At 39.5% G+C, this 28,000-nt stretch overlaps 1 protein-coding gene across 5 annotated transcripts in view; it reads left to right on the forward strand.

The window, feature by feature from the left end:
• Positions 1 to 28,000, forward strand: part of ENOX1 (ecto-NOX disulfide-thiol exchanger 1) — a 360,099-nt gene that overhangs the window by 55,639 nt on the left and 276,460 nt on the right. For all 5 annotated transcript variants that reach the window (XM_063392151.1, XM_063392147.1, XM_063392150.1 and 2 more), the window contains one exon: positions 17,160 to 17,224. The gene's annotated coding sequence lies outside the window, so the exon portion shown is untranslated. The remainder of the gene's footprint in view (positions 1 to 17,159; positions 17,225 to 28,000) is intronic.

Here is a 28,000-nt window from a genome sequence, read left to right on the forward strand (position 1 = left end):
CTGCAGCTGTAGGAGCAATGTACATACATCATCTTCCTGCTTATTGCTTACAGAGCTCCCTTTTGGCGAGCGGGTACTTGAGAAGGGATGTCAAGAATCCAGCTTGTTCTCTGTTGTGAGAAGTGGGACCTAGTCTTTCAGACAGGAATTCTCCGTGGGAAATGAGAGGGTGCATCCTACCAAATCTAGAGGGATATTGCACCTGTTTACTCCTTGCTAATAAGACTTCTCTATTTAACGTTCTCTGGGGTGTGTTTCTCCCTTGATCTACTTGAAGCACTTTCTCATGGTTAATGACCTGAATTTGCCAAGCACACTGACTCATTTTGGTGCTGGTTTCCATTATGTAAGCTATTAACGGGTCACTGCTTGGATGCTGGAAAATCTGTTTCAGGCTAATAGCGAGGTGCACAAGTGCCTCTCCATGGTGTATTTGCTACCTGTGCACATGTGTTCTGGCTTGATAGCTGGTAGCAAATCCCACAGCAATATGGGATGCAGCATCTATTCTATTAGCAGTCAATTCCTAATCAGCCTTTCATTAACACATACAACACTTCACCTTTTCCAGGTCTTTTTTTTACTATGTGACTGAGGGAGAGTGAGAGGAAGCATGCTGACGTGCAGAGGAAGGTGTTGATAAGTAAGGAAATCAAATTCTTCCCAGGAGAAGCAGTGTTCTTGCAGTAGAGGAGGTAATAATGCAGGGTAAGGAAGTGTCTTGGAGCTGCATATTAAATCTCTCTGGCATTTTCCCTGGAAGTCAGTAACAAGGCTGTTGAGGAATTTGAATTTATGAAGGTGGTTCAGAACAGAGGTAGTGCGACACAGAAAACATTGAAGAAAACTTGGTGGGGTTTATTTTAGGTCTCAAGTTTTGACAACTCAAAATAACACTGTAACAGTAGACAGCAATTACTACAGGAGCAGGTTCTTCTGTTGTCTTTTCTTTCTTACATTCAGATAATGTCCTTTTGCTTACAGATGGTTGCCATCATATGAGCACAGAGGTTTTTAGTGTTTCCTACACTGTATAGATAAATAATCAATGAATGAAAATTAGAGATGGATCCAAGCTTCGATTTTATTTCTTAAATTCACCCATTTTCCATGAGGAGAGGATCACACTTTATGGCTGTGGCAATATTCCTAGAAGAAAAGAGTTCAAGGTTATTTTATTTTTATACACTGTTTCTATAGCTGAAAGCCCCTAACAGGGTGAGCTTTCATTTGTTGATTTTTTTTTTTCTTTTTAGATGATGTCTGAAAATCTTTCAGATTAGGGAATGAAAGAGGTGAGCAAGGAAACAAAAAGCCTCCTCAAAAGAGCCTACCATTCATGCCTCATTCATTTTGGAGGAAGGTCTCTAAGTTAGGCTTCTTGTAACTAGGGTAATCCTAGGAGGAGCTTTCATCCATGCAGTCATTCAGAGGCCGACGGGTAAAGACAAAGATCTTTGATGGCAATACCTTTCCTTACCAGGGAGAAAATGAAAAAAGACAGTCTTTGGACGTTGCACAGGAAGGAAATACCACAGTTAATGTCTGTGCTGAGGTCTGAAAAACCTTTTCAGCATAAAGCAGTGCAGAGACAGTTTCCCTAGAAGAAAAAGGGACACTGAAGGATTTATTGTGTTGCGGTATTTATTATGTAAGAGGAATTTGCATGGTAAAGAGAGAAAGCAGATTTTATTCAGAATATAGAGGACGGGATGAATGATGTTAATGAAAAGCTGATTGATGGAAGCAGAAGTTTGTCTACTATGCCACTCATATTTTCTGAACCCCAGCAATCATTTTATGGACATCTGAGTTAAATGATGGGTGTATTAATCCTTTGGCATGCAAAGTTTTTATAGCGTCTGCTGTGCCAAGATGGTGGTGGGATGAATCCAGATGTGATCCTACAGATGTTAGTTAGGAGGCTTGTTCTCCCCAGCTAAGAGGACAGCTTCAGAGAGTGATTTAGCCTAGATATGTTTGGCATTGCATTTTGGCACTACAGATCTCTCCCCACATGGAGTGGAAATGTAATACAGGCATAGCTTGGATTTAATCCATCCTCTTCTAGGTTCTTCACCAGCCATTTCAGTCAGGATTCCAGTTGCCATATACTCCTTGCCTTGTCCCACTGAAACTGGGGGGGCCTAGACAAGGGATGAATGGTTGTTTAGATGCCTCTGTTTTTCTTCAAAGGGAGGAACCCTTGTGATTGGTGGGCCGTACTCTGACGATTGGGATTGTTCTGTTTATTTTAGTTCTTGTTCTAAGAATAAGACTGCTTGAATAGCTGTGTTAATAAATACAATCCCAAGTAGAAGCATGTGTTTTGCAGACTATTTTTGTTATCTGATTTGGCTTCTTCACATCCTCCTTTTGTGACTAAGTCGAACCCACAGTCTGCCGAGTGTCTGCCAGGATAAGAACCCGCCTGCCAGACTCAATGCCACTAATCATTTCCCTGTTTTGTTTATTTTAGCTAATATCCCTAAACATCAGCTAGCAGGTCCTGACAAGAGCTTGTTTGATGGATGGAAATCAGTATCGTGATTTCTCTTTGACAATTACTAGTGTTGTGCTGGTGGCTATAATTGGTAGGACATCACATCCCAAGAAGTTCTCTATGACACTGGTACAGCTTGAGATTGCTCTGAACCCCCTTTGTAGCAGATAAAATTTTCCTATAAAAAATTAACTCTGTAGGGATGAAGGGCTTGTAAACCAAGTGTTCAGAGTGACACCTTAAACTGAGGCACTGTGAAAAGCTAAGATTATGTGCCCTCACTTGAAGCCTAGCAATCAAGCCGAAAGCGTAGAGATTGCCTTGTGATACACTATTATCAATTAACCACCTGTCAGGGATTTTCTGTGACTCAAAGAAGTAATGGTTGGCTGGCTGCTGCTTCCTAGGTAGTCCCTTGTAATATGGTCCTATTTCCTCTGTCTTAGGTAAAATCTAATCCTTGACATTGCACACGCTTTGTGTTTGTTCTCATTATGTCATGCATGTCTGTGAGATGAGTCAGATGCACAACTCATCATGACCAAGACAGCTGAAATTATACAGAAGATACTGATTTAGTTGCTATTATTGTTTTCTCTAATATATGGGAAGTCAACCATATGTTAATTATTTTTCTTCAGAACAGCTCCATTAAAATTTAAACTGGTGTTATTAGTGGCAAGAAAATCTCTTTCAGTCATGCGAAAACACTGTGTAGCCAGCAGACCTTGTGATCCTATTCTTGGGTTGTAAATCTTTCAAAAGCTGGTGTGCCAGAGTGTGCCTTTCTTCCATAAGTGAAAGATGGGACTCTTTAGTCTTTTATATTTATTATTAATCTTGATTAATTACTTGTATCTTAAAATTCACAGTTTGTGGACAACTGTTCTCTCTTTACCTGAACCCATAGAGGGAACTAATGCAAGAGAACCGTAACATATTTTAAGATTGCGCGTGGGATGGTGTTTAAAGATTCTGTGGTGGTTAAAGAACCTAGGCCTTCACCATTGGTGAAGTTGTGAGACATACGCTTCTAAACTCCCATTTTCTGAATAACAAAATTTATACAGCGTTTTCAGTATTTAGTTCTCTTTGTCTTAGGAAGGCTTAAGCTGAAAAAAATCCAACCCACTCTGTGATCTAAAGAAAAACTGGAAAGATTTTTATCCTAAAACTGTTGAATGGCTTCCTGTGCAGACAGGCAGTGTTATCTAACTGATTGGAACAATTTTAAAATACGATATGCCTGCACTCCATGAATAAATTTTACAATTTGGGCCTTAATTGGGTAATGCAATTGCACTTACAGGCACTTCAACATTGTGGCAACAACCAATGCATATAAACTTACTGGATTTCTGTATGTAGTTATCTAAGAATCTAATTTGTAATCAAATAGTCCTCTTCTAATTCAGAATGCCAAGCCAGTTTTGGTAGTCTTTTGTAAACATTTCTAATTTGAAAATGCTCTATAATTGTTACATTTGCTCAATATTAGAAAATGGAGGGGGAGCCCAGGAGTATTTTGGCTTTACAAGGATCTGAATGTATCACCCACTACACGCATAAAGCCGAAGTAGTTCCTAACAATTCCTGGGACACCCTGCATAGATGTTTGTGAGTACGAGATGATTATACCCTTGTGCTCCCTTTTATGTCCTTTATCCCCCGAACTCAAAACTATCCAAAACCTTGAAAGAGTCTCCTCAGGACAGTAGGTTAAAATGTGCATCTCAAAGCAAAGCAAGAGGTGCTACTGATCGCAATTTAAACCTAAAACTCAGAACTCAGACTTCCAAATTGGAAGACTTTAAGAAAGAGGAAAGCTTTTTCCCCTCAATCTTCATGCAGTTTAATTTCCCACGACTTCTCTCACTGTGGGTGTGAGGAGGTGGGAAGTAATTTGAAGTTGAAAAGTGCACCTTTGATTTGGAGCCTTCCCTACTTTCTCCAGCTGAGATGGTTTCCTTTTTGCCTACCCTAAAACAAAGACAGCTGTTATATGCTTTTTATTTCTGTCCAGCTTCTTCCTTCCTATTTCACCACCTGGTCCTCTAGATATCCTGCTGAAGTAGGACTATTAACATACAAAATCCCAAGCCTCCAAATGCTTTTCTAGCCTTCAAGTTACTATTTTCAGTTGAATAGAAGTGGTTTGGTGTGGTGGCTGACAGTAGGCCTGTATAGGCCTTATGGTCTGAATCCTGAGCTGGACTGACATAGCCGTGAGAAAGCTACAGCTCTTTTTGAAAAGAGGAGCCTGCAATGGCAAAAACCAACTTATTTCCCAGCAAAAGAATTCTACAGATTAAGAGTGTTTTCTTGCACCTCTTTCAACAATCCCAACTGTCTTGGCAAAGAATGAAAACAGTATCTCACAAACAACCCTTTCTTACATGTAGACACCTTGTCCGAGGCTGACCAATTACCACGGGGTGACAGCTTGTCACCAACCAACAGGGGATAGATACAGGAGGGTTTATAAAACTCTGTGTAAAGGGATGTATACAATAAACTTCAACTTTTTTCGCTCGTTCAAAGAGTGTGTCTTGTCTCTCTGAAACGAGGTCAGCAGCGACAGTTTGGTGTGGCAGGTGTTTGTTTAGTTGGTTGGTAGATCATTTTTTATGGCTTTTCTTTTTGTTTGTGGGGATTTTTTGGGGGTGGGAAAATTGTTGTGGGTTTTTCTTTTTTTCTTTTTTTTTTTTCTATTACCTTTTACATAATAATCTGAGCTTGTGGCAGGAAATCATATCAGTTTTCATTTCCTAAAAGTGAGCACACTGAATCAGTGACCTCAGAAACTTCTAATGCTGAGTGTTTCAGTAAGTGCATAATGGTAAACTAGATTCATCCCACTTCTTCCTTCATCTGTTCCTCTGTGTGGCATTTGGAAAATGCTTTAATCAGCTTTTCCATTCCTCTGTCTCATCGTATTCAGGTCTTGCTATTTGTTTTTTGGTTTTGCTTTGCTTAGACATCACGCAGAAAACAAGCCCAAGGGCAGCAGCAGAGACGTTGTTGCTGAATTTACATACAGAGCTCTGCCCAGGTCCACCAGAAAGCTGCAGGATGAAATGAGTTCATCACATTCTCAGGGTATTGTGGTAGGCAGTGTCTTTTGCCTTGAGGTCATTTGGAGATAGTAAAATGCTGCTTCAACTAAGTCTGTTCCCTGTCTGCTCCTTTTCCTATCCCTGCCCGCTGCCCTGGTCACGTACCCACACCCGTACAGTCCCCAGACAGGTCCTTGGGCCCCAGTGCCTTCCTGTGGATTATCTTCCATCATCTACACATCCCAGGCTGCTCTTAGAACCCCATCCAGCAGCCCTGAGTGCCCAGCCCCTTTGCACCGTAATGCTGCAGCCGGTTTTTCTCTCAAAGTTCAGATCCATTAAAAGCAGTGGGTTCCTTCCACTGAGGCAAGGTGCAGGTGGGCTGCAGGGTCACAGCTGCCACCTTATTGACATAGCTCTGTCTCCAGGAGTAGGAATTAGCAGCTGCATTGGTTAAAGGTTCATGCTTTATGTTGAGTGTTAAAATGACAGAAAAAAGTCTTACATGTAGAAGCATTTAGAAGGATTGTTTGTGATGAAATTGTAATATTTGCTTTTTCCTAACTCCTTTGACAAAGGAAAGAAAGTGGGAAAATAATAATTGGGGTTCTCATTTGGGAAATTCATTGGAAAAGGGAAGGAAATCAGGGAGAAATAATGTGAATTCAGAATGAATGGTGTAAACTGTGAGCTGTTGATCACTGCTTTGTTATGCAGACATAGATTTCCATTAATATTCCTTCTTTTGAAAAACAGAAATCCTGTCTCTGCTGTTGTATGCTTAATTGAGCACTTGAGGCAAAAAGCCCCTCGTGACAAAAAATAAAACAAAACATAACAAAAGACCCTATGGTATGCAGATTTATTCTTCAGATGATGTTCATATAATATTCTTTTTTTTTTTTTTTTTTTTTTTTTTTTTTTTTTTAGAAAAATTGTTTCCTGCTATACATCCTAACTAGATTCTCTGAAATCTCATATCTCTCCCCTGAAGTGGGTGAAGGGGTTTGGTCAGCATCACAGAGTGTGACTGCTGTGGAAAAACGAGTTGAAATCAGTCATGGAAAGCTAATTCTACACTTGAAAGCACTTTCTTCAGAAAATATATTTATATATATATATACATACTATTAAATACATCTAATATTTTCTGGAGACCGAAATCAAATCCACAGTTAAATTGAGTAGTCATTTCTTAAGAGGGCTTTTGCTACTTGTGGCTTAACTGTAACAGAAAACAGACTGTGTATTAGCACAGACTCTCAGCAAGATATTTTAGTTATAAAATGTCAAAGCCTCTTCAGAATTAATGAGTAAAATGTTGCCTGGCTTTAAAAATGAGTATCGCAACTTTAAGAAAACATTGTTGCCCCACTCCTTGTAGATCATTATTTCTGTGGAAATATGTGCCTGCAGGCTATGTATTTTTTGTGTTTTGTTTAACACCGGTTGGCATCTGAGATCAAGAAAGCTTAAACCAATTATGAGTAGCTGGTGCAGCAAAAATCATGATTGATACATTTGCGACACAGGGTCGATTCTTCTGGCAATGTTATTGTATTAAGAGGGGGAAAAGGGGACATTGGGCGTGCAACTTTGTAGGCCTGAATTAACACAGTGCTCTGACCACATACAGATGTTTCCTCCCTCTGTGCAGTGTGTCTTGCACTGATTGCAGCCTGCAGACCTCGAAGAAGAAACAGCTGTGCAATTGTTGCTAAGCCTATTTCCCTCTTCCCTTTGACTTATTGGATTATTTAATACAGTAGAATGATAGGAATTTAAAAATTAAAAAGTGCCGTTGAGTCATCTAGTCCGTCTTGCAGCAGGATTGTCCTCTCCAGATCATTGTCCAGTCATGGACAGGCTTTGTGATGTGATTGGACTTCAGCCAATTTCCTTTGGAAGGTTTTTCTACAATAGAATGCACTTCATTATAAGAATTTTTCCCTGTCAGCCTAAACTTTACTTTGCTTGGTATAATCACATTATTCTTAGCTATATTTTACTGAAAAACCCTATTAAAGAAATCCTTACTGTGTATATCCTTCCAGAGCTTGTAGATAATTATCATATTTCCCTTTCAATAGTGGCTTTAGTCAAGCTATACATATTTAGTTATTTTAATATTTTTCTATAAATCAGCCCTCCTGATGACTTTTATTGCTATCATTGAGCAAAATCTCTAATTCTTCTATTTAGTATTCAAATAGAAAAGGCAGGACTGAATAAAGACTTACAGATTAGATCATGATGTCATTGAAAACTCATCCTTTGAACCAGTGTTTGTGCCTTCAGATCTGTCTGAATGCCAGCTCTCCTGAGGCAGACTTCAGTCATAAGATTTGTCTCAACTTTCTTATCTACAGCGTAAGTGCCTACATCAAAGCTACTCTCCCTAGATTCTTTTTATGATCATTGGACCCTATAGCTACATGCAATTAATCTAAGCTGTTTTAGGTATCCACATTTAGGATGAGGAGAGCTGAGTGTTAGAGGTGTGTATTTTTCTCTGTCTCAGGTCTCTGTCCTGGACCCGACTTCCTCGGATATTTAAATAGAGAGTGTGTGGATGGTTGGATACTGTGATTCAAGGAGTGAGACGAGCCAGTGTTGGCCATGGCAATGCCACCTCATCTTCAAAACAGCAGCAGAGTGGTTTGATGCATTGTGTGTCCTGAGACCATTCCTGACACAGTTGAATGGCATTAAATTCAACAGACAAGTATGATGGTTACATTGAATAATGGGGTGGATGAAATTGCCTTTTGCATAGGCATAGAATCACAGAATATCTCCAGTTGAAAGGCACCCCTAAGGATCATTGAGCCCAGCTCCCTGCTCCTTGCAGGACAACTTAAAACTAACCCATATGACTGAGAGCATCATCCAGATACACCTTGAGCTGTGACAGGCTCAGTGTTGTAACCACTTCCCTGGGGAGCCTGTTCCAGGGACCAATCACCCTCCCACTGAACTTTTCTCTGTGTCCAATCTGAACTGAAGCAGGTAGAACTTCTACCCAGAGAGTATGAGTCTAGATGCCAGATATATTGGTTTTCAAGTTCCTTTGAACTGTAAGAAATCTATGATCAATGCCTTTTATTTTTGAAGGCCTCTAGAAAATGGCTCTTACATGACAGATGCCAATCTTTCTTCCCTTCTCTATCAGATATTTCTTCTCTGCTGGCAGTTTAGTGCTCACAATCCTCACTGCAGCCCTGGGGAGATGCCTGCTCAGATGCAGTACTTACCTCTAGCCGTAGATTATGGATTGCTCTCCATACAGGTCCAACCATTCCTGGTTTATATTGGAGTAACTAGGAAAAGAAATCAGCATCTGCCTTTTGTTTATTAGTTAAAAAACCAAAACAATAAACAACTTAAATACATTTTCCCAATGGTTCATTACCTTCTTTCTGACAAAATATGCTAAACCCTCATTCCTAATAGCTTGTATATAATGTCCAGGAAATACAGCCTTTGTACTAAATTCCTTTGGAGGGCAAACACCAGAGAAGGAGGAGAGCTGTTGAAATTGAGGGATAATAACTGCTCGAGATAATATGTTTGTTAATTAGTCCTGAATGAATTTAGACTGAACATTAACGGAAACTTTTCAAACATCCCAAGAGGGTGAAGTTCTGGAACAAACTGCAAGTTTTGCGAAGAAAACCAAACTAACATGAAGTGGTAATTTGGTAAATTTAGGGAAGTCTTTATGAGAATACATAGAAGCATTTACAGGTGTCGACAAAAACCGGCCAGGCATGCAATATGAAGTCATAGCGTTACCAAAAAGACTAAACAGGAGACTGACCACTGCTCCTGTGTCTACACTGCCACAATGCAGTGGTTAGTGGCTTCTGCTGGTTATTAACAGATGACAGAAGGCTGCAGTCCAAGGTCAGTACAAGAATTTCCTTGTTGTTGCCAGACTCTTGGAGTTTGGGTTATCCTTTCCTGAAAAACATAAGTGACTCTGGTCTTAGTCTTTTGTTGGTGATGCTAGGAAGGGCTTGTGTGAAGTGCATGTGTCTCTATGGAAAGGACACTGTTATCAGTCCTCCTGGGCAAAGCAGGAATAGAAACCTGAACAAGACCCAGTTCATCCTTCTGAGAAGTGTATTCCTTCAATACTCAACCCAAGGACTGTACCCAGCCTTTTCCCAGCTGAAGCCTGTGCTGAAAGCTTGCTAGTCAGTGGGTTCAGCTCCTAATTCACAGTAACTGGAACAAAATGCAGCTATCCTCATCATTCACAGAGACATGCAATCCTCAGAGACTGCAAGCCCACCACAGCATACTATAAGTCACCGTGACACTGGCAGATAGAGTACAGGGCTGTCTGTTGGGACAGCTAACTTTGAAGCATCAGCATCCTCGAGATGAGAAGGACTTGGAGGAGTGTGTGTTAGGCAGGTATTTTTAGCTGCCTTTTCTTAAAATTCCCCTGCTTTCCTGATACTGTTTTATCATCACCATGGTGAACTAATTCTGCCACTAGCCTGTCTGCTAATAATTCTTGTCTTGATAAGCTATTCCTTAGTGGATCTGACCATTCAGAGAATGACATCTTGGTGTCTGGCCTCCTTTTCTAACAGCAGGCATGACTGACTGCTTAGGAAGGCTTCCTAGACTCCTCCCAAGTTGTTTGATCTAGCTCCTCTTTACAGCTCATCTTCCGTGTTTGTTTCTGTGACTGAAGGGAACATTATTCTTTTCATTCTTTCAAGAAATGTAAGTAAACACCCGTGAATTGTATCTGGCTCCCATTATAATAGGTGTCTATTGATGGTCCTTTTGTTTCTCCTGTGTTTTTTTAAACTTACCTGTCTTTTCTGAGACAGGATGTTACTGGTGGATATTTCTGAGTGATCTTTTTATGCAGGAATGGGATGACATACTGTTCAGATGTTTAAGTGTACTAGTTAAAGATGTTAAGGTACTAGTGTTTAAAGACTTTCCAGGACAAATGAATGTCATAGTCATACTGAATTTGACATACACAGATGTTGTCCTCATAAGTCTTGTAAAAAATAATACCTGTATTGAACTTATGGGAACTCTTTTTTGCATTCCTTTTGACGATTTGAACAAGGGTTTCCAAGAGTTGTCACTTTAATTAGAAAAGGTAAGGGTTTAGAGATTTATTGCATCTACTGCATTCAGCTGTTTAGCCAGTCTTTCACTGGGTTGAAGAGTGCAGTGCTTCTGCCTCACTTTTAAAACAAAAAACCCCAAAGGTATGTATTTCCTTATGAATTTTCTATTTCAACCTCTAGACTGACAGCAGCACATTTCTTTGTATCTCAGACACTCTGTAGAGATGGAGGAAGGTGGCTCAGGCTCTACATTGTAAAACCAAAAGCAGTGGCTGTGTTGTGTGCCTTCCCTGCCTTTGTCAGGACAGGTGGGGACCCTTCCCTTCAGAATTGTCTACCACAGCAATGTTGCTCAATACTTCCACAGAAATATTTCAGGTTGGGAGTCTTTGCACCTAGGTTGCCTACTTTTGAGACAGACTTCAGAGCAGTGAGTGCTTTCTTGCATTTTCCCACAGGTCACGGAAAGAGGGCATTTTCAGCCACTGGAAATTCACTTTCTTTGAATAGGAAAAGGTCTGCAATCTAACAAACCTTTTTTTATTTCCCTCACTTTTCTTTTTTAACAGGTAACATGGGTTTGTACTAGCTTGCCAAGGACCTTATCAAAGCAAGGATTGCCCTTTCTCACCTACTTCACTCTCAGCTCAGGATTGTCCCAGAAACATTTGCTGTTACTGACGATGCTGCTGTCCAGCATAGGTAGTTTGTCCCTAACATTGGTGGGTTAATATCCTCACTGCAATGGATGGCAGGAATCTGTCAGTGGTAGGGATGTGGGACTGGGTGGACTGGCTCTGCTTCTCACCTATTTTGTTACAGCAGTACATCCTGATTTTAAATGCTGCTGTTCCTGAAGGAAAAAAACCCAACAAACCACCACAAAGTAACAGCACATTCCATTGCACACAGTGTGACTGTAATTTTGTCAGTGGTGATCTATAGGTTAATATACTTTATTGAAGCTCTTTTCTTATACTGAATCTGGAATCTGTATAAGAGGCTCTTTTTGTAACCTAAAATCTATTAGATGTTACATCTTAAGGGAGCTATAAGAAGACTGACTCCCAGGAATAATAATTTTCTCTCTATTTCAGGGAAAAGTTAGAATGTTTCATTTTACTTATGGTAATTCGTATAATTTTATATAGGTTCAGGAGATAAGAGGGGAGGTGTGACATGGAACTTCCTTAATTTGCCTTTATTACCGATATCAACTGTGAATCTGTTGGCCTTGATGCACAGTCAAAAGGGGAGAGATTTTTCTGTACTTGTAGATTTATGTTAAACAGAACAAATCTAAAACAGGGATGGTAATGATGGAAGCTGAAAAAGTTATTTTGAGAAATGAAGTATAATAAAGGAAGGCTTGTCATGTTCATTTATTCCCTGATTTTAGTGTTCAACTGAATGCAAAGCTGGAGGACCAAATCTGAATACAAAAACAAAAGACATAAAAATGAGAATTGCCTGCTTTGTTAAATATTGCTAACTGTCATCCAGAAGTGATACTGGCATCTAGAAGTGATACATAGTGTTAAAGATATCACCCCTTAATTGTCAGTTGTATAAACCCAAATCTAGAAAAACGTTATGAACACTCAATCTAATGTATATACATTTGCACAGAAATAAAAGCTTTTTCCACAGTGCCTGGCACATATTTAGTGTAACAGAATGGAAAGGATTTTACAAGTTAGTGCCTTTAGAATGAGGAGATCACAATACATTTCTGACATAGTATTCCAACTTGGACTCTTATTTTACAATTTAGTTAATTGTCAGTGCAGAAACTGTGGTCCCATGATGGGGAAATTTGAGACTCCTGCACCAAGTATTGCTCATCTTGGTCATTTTGCCTAAGGCACTGAGCAAAAGTTGTGTCTAGCTTTGACAGAAACAGCAATTACTTCTGTTTTTACAAGAAACATCTAATGCATGAAGGACCTACTGCACAAGCCTTGTGAGGAGCAGCTGAGGAAAATGAAGTTGTTTAGCCTTAAGAAAAGGAGGCTTGACAGGACCTTATCCCTCTGTATTTGAAAGGCAGTTGCAAACTGGTGGGAGTCAGTCTCTTCTCCCTGATTACAAGCAATAAAACAAGAGGAAATGGCTTCAAGTTGTGCCAGGGTAAGTTTAGATTGGATATGAGGAAATTTTTCTTCAGTGAAAGGATGGTCAGGCATTGGAACAGGCTGCCCAGGGAAGTGGTTGGGTCACCAGCCCTGGGAGTATTTAAAAGTATTGTAAATTTGGTGCTTAGGCACATGATTCAGTGGTGGCCTTGACAGTGCTGAGCTAATGGTTGGACTCAATGATGTCAGAGGTCTTTTACAACCTAAGTCATTCTGTCATACTGTGATATAAAATAAAAGTTGAAATTGTTTATCTGTTAGACTACTACACTGGGAATTCTCCTAACATAACCAAAAACCGCCCAAGAAAAGGTTACCTAGTGTTGGTTTTCCTTTTATGGTCCCAGCATGAGAGACAGAGAGATAATCATGGTACTTCACAGTCCTCTTTCTCTTTCACACCTGCCTGGCCTTAAACGTAAGTGGGAAAGCTGAGATCCAGGAACTTTGCACCTTCTGGTTTCTGATGCACATACTGTGCCGTGTTCTTTTTCATGTGGTTTTTTTTTTTTTTCTCCAAAGTAAAAAAATTAGAGAAGTTCTGATTATTTTCGCACAAAGTTCTTAAAGGGTGACTGTGGGTTTTAGCTTCTTTGGCAAAACACAAGTGTATTTTTATATTTTTTTCAAGTCAGTTGGTGAAAAGAACTTTCAGTTCTCAGAAGGGATAAAGCTCTAGAAAATGTTGATTTTTTTCATCGAAAATCATTTTAGCTCATAAGCTATTCTTTCCTTATCTTGATGGAAAAAAAAAGATCAAATTTCTAGATCAATAATGTTGAAAACAGCAACAGCAGCGATCATCCTAGATGCATGTTGTTTTCTGATGCACTTTCATATCTCTGAGCATTTCCTCATGCTGTAAATATCAGCCTGACTTGCACTCGACTTCAATCTCACATCCAGCAACAGCAGAAAAAAATCAGGGCGGTTTAAATGCAACAAAGCTTGGAAAAAACAATTTTTTAGAAGTGCCAGTGTGTCAAAACATTGAAGGAAAATATTGAAGAGTACCAGTGTGCTTCCAGTTTGTCTCTTGCATGTTTTTCCTATTGAATAATCACATCTTCCATTGCCTAAAGCAATGGTTCACTGTATGTAATGTGTACCTCAAGGCATTGAAGAAAAAAAAAAGATTGAAATTATCTGGAGGAAACCAAATCACTTTATTTCAAAGACAAAGTAGATTGATCTGTCTTACCATTCTCCATAGATTTCATAGGCATGTTACTTGCAGAAGTGGTATCATTTTATATATTATAGCAATTTGCATACGTTCATTAAGCTATGCTTTATAAAGCTCTCTGACAGGGGTATTTGATGAATCCTTCTGTGGACTGCATAGCTGCTTTATGTGGAGCAATCTGTTAAATCATGCCTTTGTCCTTCAGTTTGTCAGAATCAGTAAGTGAAGCAGATGTTAATAACTGTGGGAGAGTTTGGAGTTTTTTGGTGTTTGCAGAATATGGGATAACTGTGAAGGGCATAATGTGTTTGTAAAAGTGACAGCTGGTGTTATTAAAGATAGAAAGTCTGCTACAAGTGAAAACTTTCTCTGGCATCTTTTAGCAACTCCAGGAGGTTTTTTGGAACAGTCAGGTGGGTGGTCAATTCTAAAATAAACACTGTTAATATTATGCACAGCAAATTGTGTGCTTGCACTTAACACACAATTGTTCTTATCTTTGGCTGCAAACTTTCTGTCACAGAGCTATCTCAGCCATGCAGTAATTCATAACATTTCTCTATAAATATGTCATAAGAAATTCTCAGGTCAACAATCTCCTGAAATGTGTCTTTGAGAAATATAATTTCACGCATTATCGAATGAGTGGGTTTTTACACCTGGTCAGTTTGAAGGTTACCCTTATGACACGAGTTTTGCGGGACCTGACAGTCCAGTCCCTGGAATCTCTACCTATTGCCAGGGTCACTTGGCTGAAGGTGTTTCAGCCAGAGAACAGCATACATTTAGGTGGTTAACGTGCTACCTCTGATGGGTGGTAATTCCTGTCAAGGTGTGGTGAGTGCTTGATGTCAACTGCAGAGGCCTTGCAAGTGAAGGTAAAATGGGCAGTCATAAATTGGGTAAGAAATGAAGGTGATAAGTAAGAGGGAACACATAGCTTAGGGTGTGCCTCAAGAGAGACCAGCAGAGGTGAAGGTGCTGATATCCCTTCTCTGGGGATCAGTGACAGGACACATGGATGTGGAACGAAGTTGCAGGGAAGTTCAGACTGGGTGTTATGAAAAGGTGCTTAACTGGTGGTCAGTCACTGGAGCAGGCTCCCCAAGGAAATAGTCGCAGCACCAAGCTTGTCAGAATCCAAAGAGTGTCCAGACAATGCTCATAGTTCTTTGGCCTAGCTTTAGGTAGTTCTGCAAGGTGCAGAGATCTTGACTCAGTGATTCTTGGGTGCCTTCTGTGGGTGCCTTCCAACTGGAGATTTTCTGTGATTCTATGTGGAAAAAGTTGTTAGAAGGCTAACTAATGAAGAAGTAGAAAAAAGCAAGGACATTACTGTAGGAAAAAAAAAAAGGAGCACATTACTTTAGAAAATAAAGGGTAAACTTTGGCCACCTTCTGATCTTGCAGATTTTTACTGGTATTATCTAGTAAGTAGCTCCCACTCATTTTAAAGGTGGCATTTGGCTGAGATTCACTTAAACTTTAATGACATTCTCTTTGTGATTATGCATTATTGTGGAAATCTCTTATGGGGAATTGAGTAGGAGGTGCAAAGGGTGGAGATGTAGTGATGTTACTCGTGCCTGTGTGATTGAATCCAAGCTTCTGAGCCTGGCTTGTCTGCAGCTGACATCAACAGCAGGAATGGTTACACAGTGTAGAATAAATAATCCTAGAAATTATCATGTTTGTAGTGATTGCCTGAAAATATGTAGAGAAGACCAGTGAGGGATTTCTGTTGTTCTTGCACATGAAAGTAGGCAGCAGCTACAAATCAACGAACTGTTGCTTTTGTAAGAAGAATTGGCAGAATCTTTCATGCTGTTGCTGGATAAAAAATCCTACTGATTCTCTTCCTCAGAGCTAGTCTTATCTTTCTGTCTGATTATCTTGCAAAAGATGAGCAGTGAAATAATTATCCATGCTGGTATTTACATTTCATCTCTCTGCTTGAAAATTTCCAGCTCACATAAGCGAACAGAGGGAGTCCAGGACTCCTTGGGTGGGCTGATCCTTTGGAGAAGCAAATGTCTGCTCTTCAGCTGGGACACATGGGTGCTCCCAGCCAGGTGACCACTGATGCATGGTGGGCATAGACAAGTCTTTGCCTTCACTGGGAATCATGTGGTGGGTACCAGTAGCAAAGCTGCTGTGGAAAGCACAGGAAAAACTCAGTGGAAAGAAAAGAGACAAGACTTTTTCTAATATAGGCCCTTAATCACCTTTAAGAGCTGTGGCTGCGTGGCAGTCCTGTGTGAAATGGTGTTTCCTGTTGCAGAATGCCAAGTTTCCAGTAGTGTCACAGAAATTCTCAATAGAGCATGTACTAATGATGGTGATTGTCCAGAACAGAGATCAGATCAAGTGCATTTGGACACATGAACTCGCTTCTCTTTTTTAGTTTTTCTTTTTTTTTTTCTCCTGTGTGTCTTTCCTTGGTTTGCTGAGCCTGTTTCTTTCTATTGCTGCATCTTCTTCCTTTTTGCTTTGTTAATCACACCAGATTTAACAAATGCATTATGATCAGGGTGACTGTGTGAGAATCAGCAGGAAAATTTACAGAGACTCTGAGATTACTTGTGATTAGCTGTTATATTTATCCTTACAAGAATGTGCATCCAGAATTTCACACCTGTAACAGAACTGCCATGTTCAGCATTTTAGGACGTTAAAGAAAAAGTGCACTTAAGAATACCCTTGATTTTTCATGTGGTTTCCCTATTCATGTCACTGTTTTGCTGCAAGCTAAAGGCAGAATACTGCTTAAAGGTACATAAGGATGCTTGTGGTTTCCTAAATCATTTATATTTTCTGATATGCCACTTGCAGTTTTTCATGCTCAATATATTACTTTCATTTTTCATTGCAAATGATTGTAGCAGAATTGCTATTTGAAAATTTGGGGTGGATTTTTTTTTGAGTTTTCGACTAATTTTGAACTCATATAGAAGTTGCTTAAGAATCTATACAATATTGTATACCTTGAATGTGATGTGCTATAAATAACCATACCATCATTGTTATCACCCACAACATTTCTCAGGTGATGCACAGCTTCAGAAGAACTCATTTCTAAGAAGTATTTTGCACAATATATATATATTTTTCATTTTATATGCTTAAGCCATATACTTTTAATGACTTTAAATATATATAATCTTTTTTTATCAGGTCTTGGATTTGGAACTTGAAGCAGTTCTTCAGGATTACATGCTTCTTGAAACTGCAATAAATAGGTACGTGTAATGGATACGTTCATGTTTCGTGTTGGTTGCTTTGGACCATGTGAGTTTTGTTGACAGTTTAATACAACTCGTGATAAATCTCAGTTGCTGTGAAAGGGACAGTGTGATGGATCTTTGCAGGATGAATTTTCAGTAACACATGGTTATTGTTGGACAGAAATTAGGAAGGTTATGGTGTTCACAGTTGCTCAGAGACAGATGTTTAGCCAAACCCACAAACTTAACTTTAGAGTGAACAAAAAGGTGAGTCTCCACAAGCAAGTAAGAAGTTTTGAAGGTAAAATCAGTGAGAGGAAGTGCCTCTACTCTTGATCCCTCTATACTTGAGTCTGTACTTCATCTGGCTTTACATCTTTGTTTCCTTTGGGATTTTTTTGCAACTGTTGAAGGTAGTAAAGGTATGGATATAACTAAATATGGGAAGGAAATGACCATAAAGGTTGAAAACTTGGGTACACTGAAGTTCTGGAAATTTTCTTCTTAGGTGTTTCAGTGAAGCTCACATCTCACTTCAATCATTTACAGAAAATATTCAGGCAATTTCAGAAAGACATTCTTGCATGTAACAAAGCAATTTTCAGGTGATTTCTTTTTTAAAAGTCAGGTCACACTTTATGGTTCCTGAAGCTCTGCTAAACCCCTAGCAATGGAGAAAGATAAATGAGAGAAGATTTAGAATTTCTTATTCTTTCCAAGGAGTTCATAGACCTAGGCAGTTTTTTGAGATTCAGTTCAGTTTGAAGGAGTGAAAGATTTCTTGAATACCTGGATGTAACAATTGGACTTACCTTGATCTGTGTGAGAAACTTTGAAGAGATTTAAAAATGAGGAGAGGTTAAATGCTTGTGCATGAAATTCACAAAAATGGATTTTTGCACTCAGTTGCTTTTTCTGTAAAAATTTGAATGCAACATATCTTCATAGTGTGCTTCACCTGTAGGTCCCAAGATATTTTGCAAAAGCTGGAGATGAACCATTGTCTCCAATTTATGTATGGGGCTAGTACCTGCCTAGATCATTTAATGTCCTACTACTAGAGCTCCTGGATGTCCAGACTTGTGTCCAGGCCTGTCAGAGGATCCCATGTCTAATCATCCTTTCAGAGTGTGTGCAAAAGATCAATGTTTCCATTGTTTATATTTTCCTAGTATTTCTCATATCTATTGATATGTCCTTACTGCTCCCTTTTGTGATACGTTTCTTCACTCTCACTTGTTCTGCTTTGTTTTCTGCTTTGCTTTCTTATTTTGCTTTTCCGTGTTTTCTCCTCTTCTTAATTCATTTGCAGCCTCTGGAGATGAGCTGTAGTGAAACCTTACACAAGGAGGAGTTTCAGGGAAAAAAATCATAGTGGAATGAGCTTCCCTTTTACTGTCTCTCTAGAGAGCCTGCTGTAAAAGGCAACTTGCTGTCATTCCCGTAAATTTTCTTTTGCAGCCAGCTCTGCTGGGCGTCCCCTTTGTGCCCTGTGAACATCTGTGTTGCAGCTTACGTCTGAACCCAACTGGAGAACAAATGTGTGAACCTGCTTCTTATTTTGAGCAGAAGGCTGCTGCTATTAGTAGGGCACGTGGCCTTGGTTCACCTGCGCCTCCTTAATCCCCAGCTGGGAGCAAACCAGCAGTCTGGATTCTCCCCTCCCGCCAGCCATGCCCTTGTCCCTGGGGTAGCAAGTTTACCTGCTTTCCTCCAGACACTGCCCAGTGCCTCTCGTTTTTCAGCATTCATTTTCTCCCTGAATTTTCCCCGAGATGTCGTGCAGAAAGGAAGAGAGGAGTGAGCACTGCAGGACTTTGGTGACATAGCTTACTCTCTGCTGCTCCTGAAAACTTCTTGCATGCATGCAGTCATGCAGGCACCACCCTTCTCCATGAGCAAGAAATCTTTAAGCCTTGAAAATATTCAGGCTTCAGGGATGCTGGAGCAGAAGAGAAAGCTTCATTTGCCAGGCTGTGCATAGGGGTTCCAGGAAAAGTTGACAATGTTTCTGTGCCAGTTTTGGACACAGCACAAGACAGCTCAGTGAGCATAAATTAGGAACTAACCTCAAATAGAGTTGCTTTAACCATCTTTTTACTTTAAAAGGGGAAAAAAAAAGATGTGAAGAAAAGGAAGCAGCAGTGCTGCCCATTTTGCAAAAGTGCTGTCCCACCTGGGTGTGCTCAGGAGGCTTGAAGTGCATCAGTGGTGAACTGCAGTCTCTGTGGCATATGTGTGTTTCCAGGAGAAAAAGGAAATCTGTTGTGTCAAGCTGGCTTCAGCTTATGCTCCAAGGGCTCTTGTGACAAGCCTGGAAGGTGCAGAAACTTTTGTGAAAGATCAGGTGTGATAGCAGAGAGCAACTGCAACACTTAGGGGGAGGAAGCTGGATTATTTGAGGTCAAAGTCAGCAGCCATCAGCAGGCAAGGGAACACAGCTGATTTAGCAAGAGCATGCACCAATTCAACAGCTTCCCTCGGATATTTGGGTTGGAACGGCTCAGAATTAGCAAACCTTCCTGGCTGATGTTGCTGAAAAGGCTACTGGACAACTTTGTTTTCCTTTTCAGTAAATGAGCTCCCTTATGGTAGAAGGGTATGTGAGTTTCAGAGCTTTTCAAGCCAGGTTAGAAAAAGTTGGCCCCTTTCTTTCCAAAACTATCCATCAAGGCAGTCCCAATGTGCCCCAGATATCTCTGGGTGTGTGAATCCTGGGCAGTCAGTGGTCTCCCCTGTTCATTTTGGGAATGCACTTGCTGTGGAGGGAAGGGCTGGTCTGGCTGATTATGTGGCTGTAAGTGCTGAACAGCAAAAATTTCTAAACAAAAAAATGTGGTCCTCTTTAAGACTTGGTGGACAGATATCTGTCTTCCATCTGTGGCAGCCTGTGCCAAACAGCAGAACTGCAAAGTTTGTGTTCTGAAACCTCAGAGGAATAACTGGCACGCTTCAACTTTTCTTTTTTATTTTTTTAAACTTCACACAAATCTGAAACATTAAACACAGAAAGTAACATTCAATGTGACAAGCAGGCAGAAACTGGGAAGCTCAGCTGGAAGGGCTGTGCATGGAACAAAGCCCTGGCACAGGGCATGGAGCCCCTCAGCACTGCTGCATGGGCGTTGCTGCCGGGTGACAGCAGGCAGGGGTCACCCGCTGTGGAGGCGGTCCCTCGGCTGGCTGTCCCCTCCAGGAGGGCTGGGGGGGTGGCTGGCAGTCATGAAGGAGTGCGTGGTTCACAAGACCCCTGCAGAGGTGCAGAGTGGCTCACACCGTGTTGAGATGTGACACCTGGAAGGAGGACACTGAATACATACTCTATACCAATTAAGCAAATTAGTCTTTAAAGAAAAGGAAGGCATTCTGATCAAACAAAGAACATTCAGATACATACAGTCAGGAAATAGTCTGAATTCTACACTGACCTTTCTTAAAAACAAATATTTTCTCTCTTTGGAAACAATTTCAAACTGACTTTTTGCTTAGAAGTGTTACTAGGAAAAAGTAATGCATGGATCTTCGATTCAGTAGCCAGTAGGGAAGTACTTCTCTCTTATCTGACCATGATTTGATAGAAAAGTTTCTCTGGAAATATTGCTGGCTTATGTTCAGCTGGCTGTCCACCAGCACCCCCAGGTCCTTTTACACCAGGCAGCTTTCCAAACCATTTTTCCCAAAGCCTGTAGCATGGGGTTGTTGTGACACAAGGGCAGGACCCAGGACTTGGCCTTGTTGAACCTAATACAATTGTTCTTGGCCCATCAATCCAGCCTGTCCAGATCTCTCTGCAGAGCCTTCCTGCCCTCCTGCAGATCAATATTCCCACCCAATTCAGTGTCCTCTGCAAGGAGACTGAGGGTGCACTTGATCCCCTTATCCAGACCATTGATAATGATATTAAGCAGAACTGTTTAATCAATTACATATTTTGTCTGTTCTTGTTCTTACTTGAGACTGCATCCAAAAAGGACTGTATTGTTTTCAGTGAGCTTGAGTCAGTCTCATGGAGCAGCTGGGAAATAAAGCAGGACTGTGCATCAGCCATTATGAACTGTGCAGTAGCAATTTGCTTTGGTTAGGGGAAGTGTCAGCTTTTAGCAGTTCCCTGTTCATTTTTAATTTGCTTCCCCATCTAGGCGCACCGTGTTTTTGATAATATGCACCTCTGCTGTGTTGTCCCTTTTATCAATCAAAGTTATTTTGCTTTTTCTGGCTTGGCGTGGTGTTGCAACTGTTTGTCTCCTTTGACAGAGCTAGGAAAACATGTGTTTATGATAGGTGATTACAAGGACACCACTTTGGTGCCAAAGCGGCTTCCCCTAATTCACTGGAACAGTCGTGGCTGAGTCCTGCCACTAAACATGCCGTATGCTACCCAGTGACACAGGGTGTTAATGACTGAGGATGCCAATAAGGGGTGACACAACCGTCAGACTTAAAAAACAAAGCACTAATAAGGAGCTTTGAAACAGTCTTGTTTAAGATTGGTTGCTGCATGTAACGCCATTAATTCTGAACAGGAGTTTAATTCCAAGTGCAAGAAAATGAAGGAAAATCAAGGCACTTTTTTTTGCTTAAATGGATTAATGAGTTTGAGTATAGAAGGAAGCAGCAGTCCCCTATCTGAGTGTGTTTTGTCCATGTCACATTGCTCACCTAGCTGGCTGTCACCTGCAGGGATCATTTCAGCAGACCTCCCAAACCTGCCCTGCAGAGTCACTGCCTTTCACTACATCCCGTGCATGCATGGGCCATAGATGGTAAATGTCCAAGTGGGATTTTTAGCTTGAACACTCTAGAAACCGATGCCAACGGTGAAGAAAATGGATACAATCTGCTGTTGCTTCTGTTATGCTTTTGCTTGAGGAAAATGTTTCCAAATTGGAGAGGCAGGTGCACACTTGTGTGGTGTTTTTTGTGTAGATGCTAATGATGACTCCCGTGCATCCCAATGTTTATCCCTATTCACTGTGAGAGGGTTGGATCTGGAATCCTGTCCTGTCACAGAAAGAGCTTGTGGTAGCCAAATGTAGCTACACATGAACAAAGTATCCCTATTTTGTCAAGACAAAATACCCAGCACAGAGTACCATAAATTGATCCCTGGAGGACAGACCTAGAATATAAACTGTAGTACTTTGTATATATGCGTGTTATAATCGTATTGAATGCTGTGCAGCAATTTGTATTGTATTACAGCTGACAAAGTATTTTACCTCCTAATAACTAACTAGTGTAAATAATGTTGCTATTTTCCCCATATTTATAATTACATTAATTGCTTTGTGTATTAATAACAGTTAAGTGTCAGAGCCCAAGCTGTAGCTGCCAGTAAACCAGAAGCAACTTGTTTGCATATTCAAAATACAAAACTGAAGAGCAATTGCCCATTTTGCTAGTACATATCACAGCTCATATTTTACGTAGAGAAGCCCTCTGTTACCTAAGTATTGTCATGTTCAATATCAAATTTAGTGCTAATAGAGTGTCTTCCAGAAATGAAGAGAGGCCCTCTAACTTTAGAAGACATCAGATGAAAAGTAAGATCAAAAAGTAAGATCAGAAGACATCCGATGAAAACTAAATGAGTGAAGCTCACTTTAGCTATGAATTGTGACTTACTTCCAAATGAAGCTGAGTTTTAAAAAAAAAGATTTTTCCTGCTGTTAAAAGTAGCATTTTTTGGAGCCAAAGCTGGAACATCCAAAGGCAGTGCAATGTTTTTGTTTTGTAATGTGAGATAATTGGGCTAACAGTGTCACAAAGAAGCATTTGAGGACTGACTAAATTTTTCAAACAGAGGCTATATTTTTGGAAAGTTTCCACAGAAATAATTGTTCTGCATTGCTATCTTGCGGACTTTAGCATTTTTATTCTTAGAGACAAAGGAAACTGAGATTTCAGCATAAATCTAGCTAAAACTTCAGTTGAAGAAAGTACCTTCTTCAGCTTCTAGGGTGGTTTTTTTTCTGTTGTTTTTTTGTTTGTTTGCTTGTTTGTTTTTAACTTTTGTTTTCTTTGTAGTTACGGTGCTTTATTTGTGCTGAAATCTTTGTTGGAGTCCTGTGTTTAATACAGTTGATGGTTTTGAAATTTTGCAAACCAGTAGCATTTGTGAGGGCAACAGAGTGAAGAGTCGGTTCCAACTTAATATTGCAGATGTACACTGAATTATCCAGGGAAGAGCAAAGGTTGATTAAATTCACAAAATAAGGTGATTCATAGTTTTCTAAATATGTCACTCAGCCTAAAATTAACTCAATTATTTACCAGTCACACACATGCTAATGAATGCTGACAATCTCAATTGACCTGCTGCCATGAACTCTTCTGTCACCTAATATTATTTCCTCTGTATTTTCACTGAAAAGAGTGGTTGTAGCATTTATCACATGCAAAGCAAAAATGCTCACAGGTTTTATTATTTTCTTTAATACTTGCAATTCCAGAGCACGAGTAAATTAATTACATTTAATTAAAGGCACTTCTGTTTTGTGAAAGTGTTTCCTAAAGTTTAATCCTCCCAAGATTTTACATGTGATAGTGATGAAAGTGGCTGCTTCTAAGGCAGCATCAATGACACAATTGGAGAAATAAAGTTGAGCTTATCTTTTAATGTCAAATGTGACAAAATTATAGAACTTTAAGACTATTATGGTAAATAAGATTTATTATTTCTAAAATTAGAATCACCTTGGAATGCCATTTTTTCTGTGTTACCAGTAGCTATAAGAAATTTTTAAGTTAGCCAAAATAATAAATGAGTTTGTCTACTTTCCTACTGAATACAGAAATATACAATTTAAATAAAAATGTGGTTATTCTGGATTTGTCCTTGAGTTATGGGTAAGTCTCCAAAATGCTGCCCTGGATTATGAAATGGTGTCTCTCTTTCCTTTCCAAGGTTTTTGCCTCAAAGCTTTACAGAATCCTGGATGAAAATCAACATTGATCCATAAAATAGTCATCACTGTAGCATCCACATGGGTAGGGCACAGCAGCTGAGAAGATTTCTGGCCTGCGGTTATTTCTGTCAGGAAAATGGAGATAGATAAAGATATAGATATATAATATTTAAAGCTGCTGGGCAATGGTAGGCTGTTTGCAGACAGCTGCATGTTCAGCCTCTTTTGCTAGAATGGTTAAGTGGCTAATTAAGTGGACAAGTCAGGTCTCAGCATACCCTCAGGGAGGAGACTGCTGTGTAGCAGCCTCCTGTGAAAGTTTTGGGTTTGAAGCTGCAGCAATCTCACTGTGAGATGTGGTGCTGCCTATGAGATGGGCCTGCTAGAACCCATTTTACAGGATTTTACTTAGTGGCTACCACCCACAGAGAAACATAAGAAGTAAAAAAACCCCTGAAAATTTCTGAAAACTGAAACTAGAGCATCATATTTAATTGAATTTCTTTCTGGGTAGTTCCAAATTTTTACTGAATTTGTTTAGACAGCTGTTTGCTTGATGTTTTTGAGGGGTTTTTTTAACAATGGTTTCCATGATTTTCATACTTGATTCATTCAGTGACATCAGCTATGGTGACCAAACAGTTGTTTCCGTGGTGATAAATTGCAGTGTTACAAGCATGCTTGTATGAATCAGGTAAGAAAAACAGATCAACTATAAATGGAGAAAATTTGCTTGCAAAAATAAACCAGAAATATTTGGTGAAAGTTTGCTGGAGAATGGCTTGGAAATGTAAAAATTATTTTAACATAGGTGAATCTTCAGTTTATCCAAAAAATTCCAGCATGGCTGGTTTTATAGTGAAGCACAAAGGGATCTGTCCACATCTGGTAACAGCAGCCACTGGAGAATGCTTAAAATAGATAAGCAACTTTATAAGAAATGTGAATTAATTTAACTGCAATAAAAAAATATGTAGCTTCTTGCTCATCCTCTAAAATATGACAGCCAGCATCACAGCTCATTGTGATTAAGGTCTAGCTCTCTAATAAATTGCATCTTAAAAGGATCTTGAGTGCTTCTGTTTTGTCACAGATACAGTTCCACCAGGGTGAAAGCCAGGAGCTTGACCACTGAAGATGATGGAACTGCATCAGGCTTCTGTAAATACAGGGAAATGTGACTTGCAGTCTCTATATGTAAGAAAGAATCTGTGTCCAAATTTAGGATGCCCCAAATTATGTTATATGGCATACTGTATTGTCATGGATTAAAATATATTTTGGGGCACATGGTAGTAATGCCAAAAAGACCATGGATATGTCCAGTGACAATGTGAATTAATTCCATTCCCGTCATGACAACTCTCAGTGGGAATACTGTGCCTTGGCTGGGCTCAGACATTATTTCCAATAAGTATGGAAATAATGGCTCACAGTGCTGCAAAGTGCTAGGAGATCTCCAGGGAAATCTCATCAGATTATGTGATAGGTTTGAAATTAATTCATGTCCCAACTGTATTTACACAATATACAGTTGTCTCTCTGATGGCTTATAAGGAAAGGTAAATGCAACCATCCTAAATCAGTGAGGGGACTTGCTGCAATATGCCCTCCTGGTAGAATATAGGTATTTTTCTGAGTTGTACAGAAAGTACAGGCAACTCAGAAAATGGTTATATAACTTTCTTACACTGCAGACTTATTGTTGTCTTGTTTGTAACCTCATTATGCCACATCATAATCTTTCATGAATTTCTCCTTGCCTCCAGTTCAGTAGACATCAATTTTCACACTGTCCTTTTGAAAATCTGACAGGGAAAAAATGTTGAGAAATTCTTGCTTCTAGTGTGAGTATGACCCAGCTATAGATTCATCCATTGTAAAATACATACACCTTTCATTCCTAGATTGCTCTTTGGTGGAGGCATCTTTATGGCACTGTTCTGGCCTCTTTAGGGGCTGGTTTGGGATTGTGCCAGATACTGTGCATACTATAGCTTTTCTCTCCTCTCACTGATTTAACTTTATTTGTATCTGGCTTCCACATTTAGCTTCCAGTCTTTCCTTCTTTCCCATTGTAAAAAGGTATTCTTCTTTTTTCTCCAAAAGGTGTTTTCTTTGTTTCTTTGTAAATTCTTTGGTTTCCTCAAATATTCAATTACACAGAGAAGAACCTCTAGGATCCTTTCTGTTGACTTTTCTTCTTCCCCAGTAGACTGTCTACAGGCAGTCTTATAGTTCTTTTTTCCTTATTTTATGTGCTTGCATTTACTCCTCAGAGAACTCAATTCTCCTTTTCTTTCCAATAGCCATCAGCTGTGGCAGGCAAGGGGCTGATCTGGCAACCTACTTCCTGTCTCTTTGCAGATTGGTTATGTTGATGGAAACATTTGGTACAATGGTTTGCCATAAACTCTAATTCTACTTAAAGCTTCTTCCCCCCTGCATTTTGATAAGATCAGTGTATCAGCAGTCACATCTGGCACTAAAGTCTAAATGCAATAGATACTTGGCTGCCTTTCATTAATCACATAGAAGAGGAAACAGTAGAAAATCAAAATAATAATTTATTTCCTCTAACACTTATTCTTCCAGATCCCAGTTATCTTTTATCACTTACAAAACCCATCTGACTACATATTAGAACCTCTTCCATCATACCTGATATGTACAAATACAACCATCTCTATTTCTACGTATTATTATTCATGGTAGCTATATTTTCTGTGTAATTAGGAATTGTTTTTTTTCCCTCCTAAGCATTTGGGGAGGAGAAAGGACTGTATAGTTCTTTTTCTTTGATTTTCTGAGCCAAAGTAGTTGGGACGGGACATGCACCATCCAAAGAGCCATTCACTAAATTCCGATCGATTTGTCACTGAGATGACCAAAAGTGAAACAGATTGGTGATACGCCTGCTGCTGACAGCAGAAATACAAGATAGTGATGTTTCAGCAAGAGGGTCTGCAGAATCGTTATGACTGGTACTGATGCAGGAGATGGAAGGAAATCAGGGTGTTTCAATGCTGGATTTGTAAGTGACGGTCCAGAGAAAAACAGTTGTTATTATCTATCGGCTAAACTGGTTTTCAATTGAATTATTTGGGCCTTTTTTAACATTATATGTCAAGAAATTAATAATTTGAGTCCTTTCTTAATGCTTTCTGAAGCATTGAAAATATGAACCTGAATAGTGTATGGTGCTTTAAAATTATGTTTAGCACAGAGGTATTTATCTATTTGTCATGCAGAAGGAAAATTAATAATCTTCTTTGTGCACCAAAACTTTTATACTGAATGTTTTCTGAAATTTCATTATGTAGAAGCCCTATTGAAGCTGTGCTGTCCAAAACATTTTTCTTTTCATGTACTGTAATGTGTGTTTGTTCAAACAAAGAAATGCTTATCTGTTGAAAAGATAGCAGTGATAAATTACTTCAGCTTTCATGCTTACCTACTGTTTTCCATTTGGCATTAAATTCCTAGTTGAATCCCAGAGGCAGATATATCTGAATTCAAAAAGTTACCTTGATGCCTTTCTTTTAGCCAGCCCTTGTGTCCTGATGATAAAAAAAAGGAAATTTAGTCATCTAAACCATCCTTCTTGTACAGTTTAAATCCCACTAGATCTGAAAAGGGTTGCAATTTTTACAATTCTCTCTGAACTATATTAATTTTCAGAGGCTGTACAGGACCTCTACCTTTACCCTCGCAACAGCAGCACTTTAGATATCAGCAGTTTAAATGTCAGTTGCATCCAAATAGCGTGCAAATTGAGCTTCCTATACTTACCCTATCTCATTATGGATAATGCTGCATATGCTCTGTTAATCCTTTTGAAAAATTATTGACTCCTGAATAACTTTCTTTTACTACTATAAAT

This window comes from Prinia subflava, chromosome 3 (assembly GCF_021018805.1).
Source record: "Prinia subflava isolate CZ2003 ecotype Zambia chromosome 3, Cam_Psub_1.2, whole genome shotgun sequence".
Classification (NCBI taxonomy): domain Eukaryota; kingdom Metazoa; phylum Chordata; class Aves; order Passeriformes; family Cisticolidae; genus Prinia; species Prinia subflava.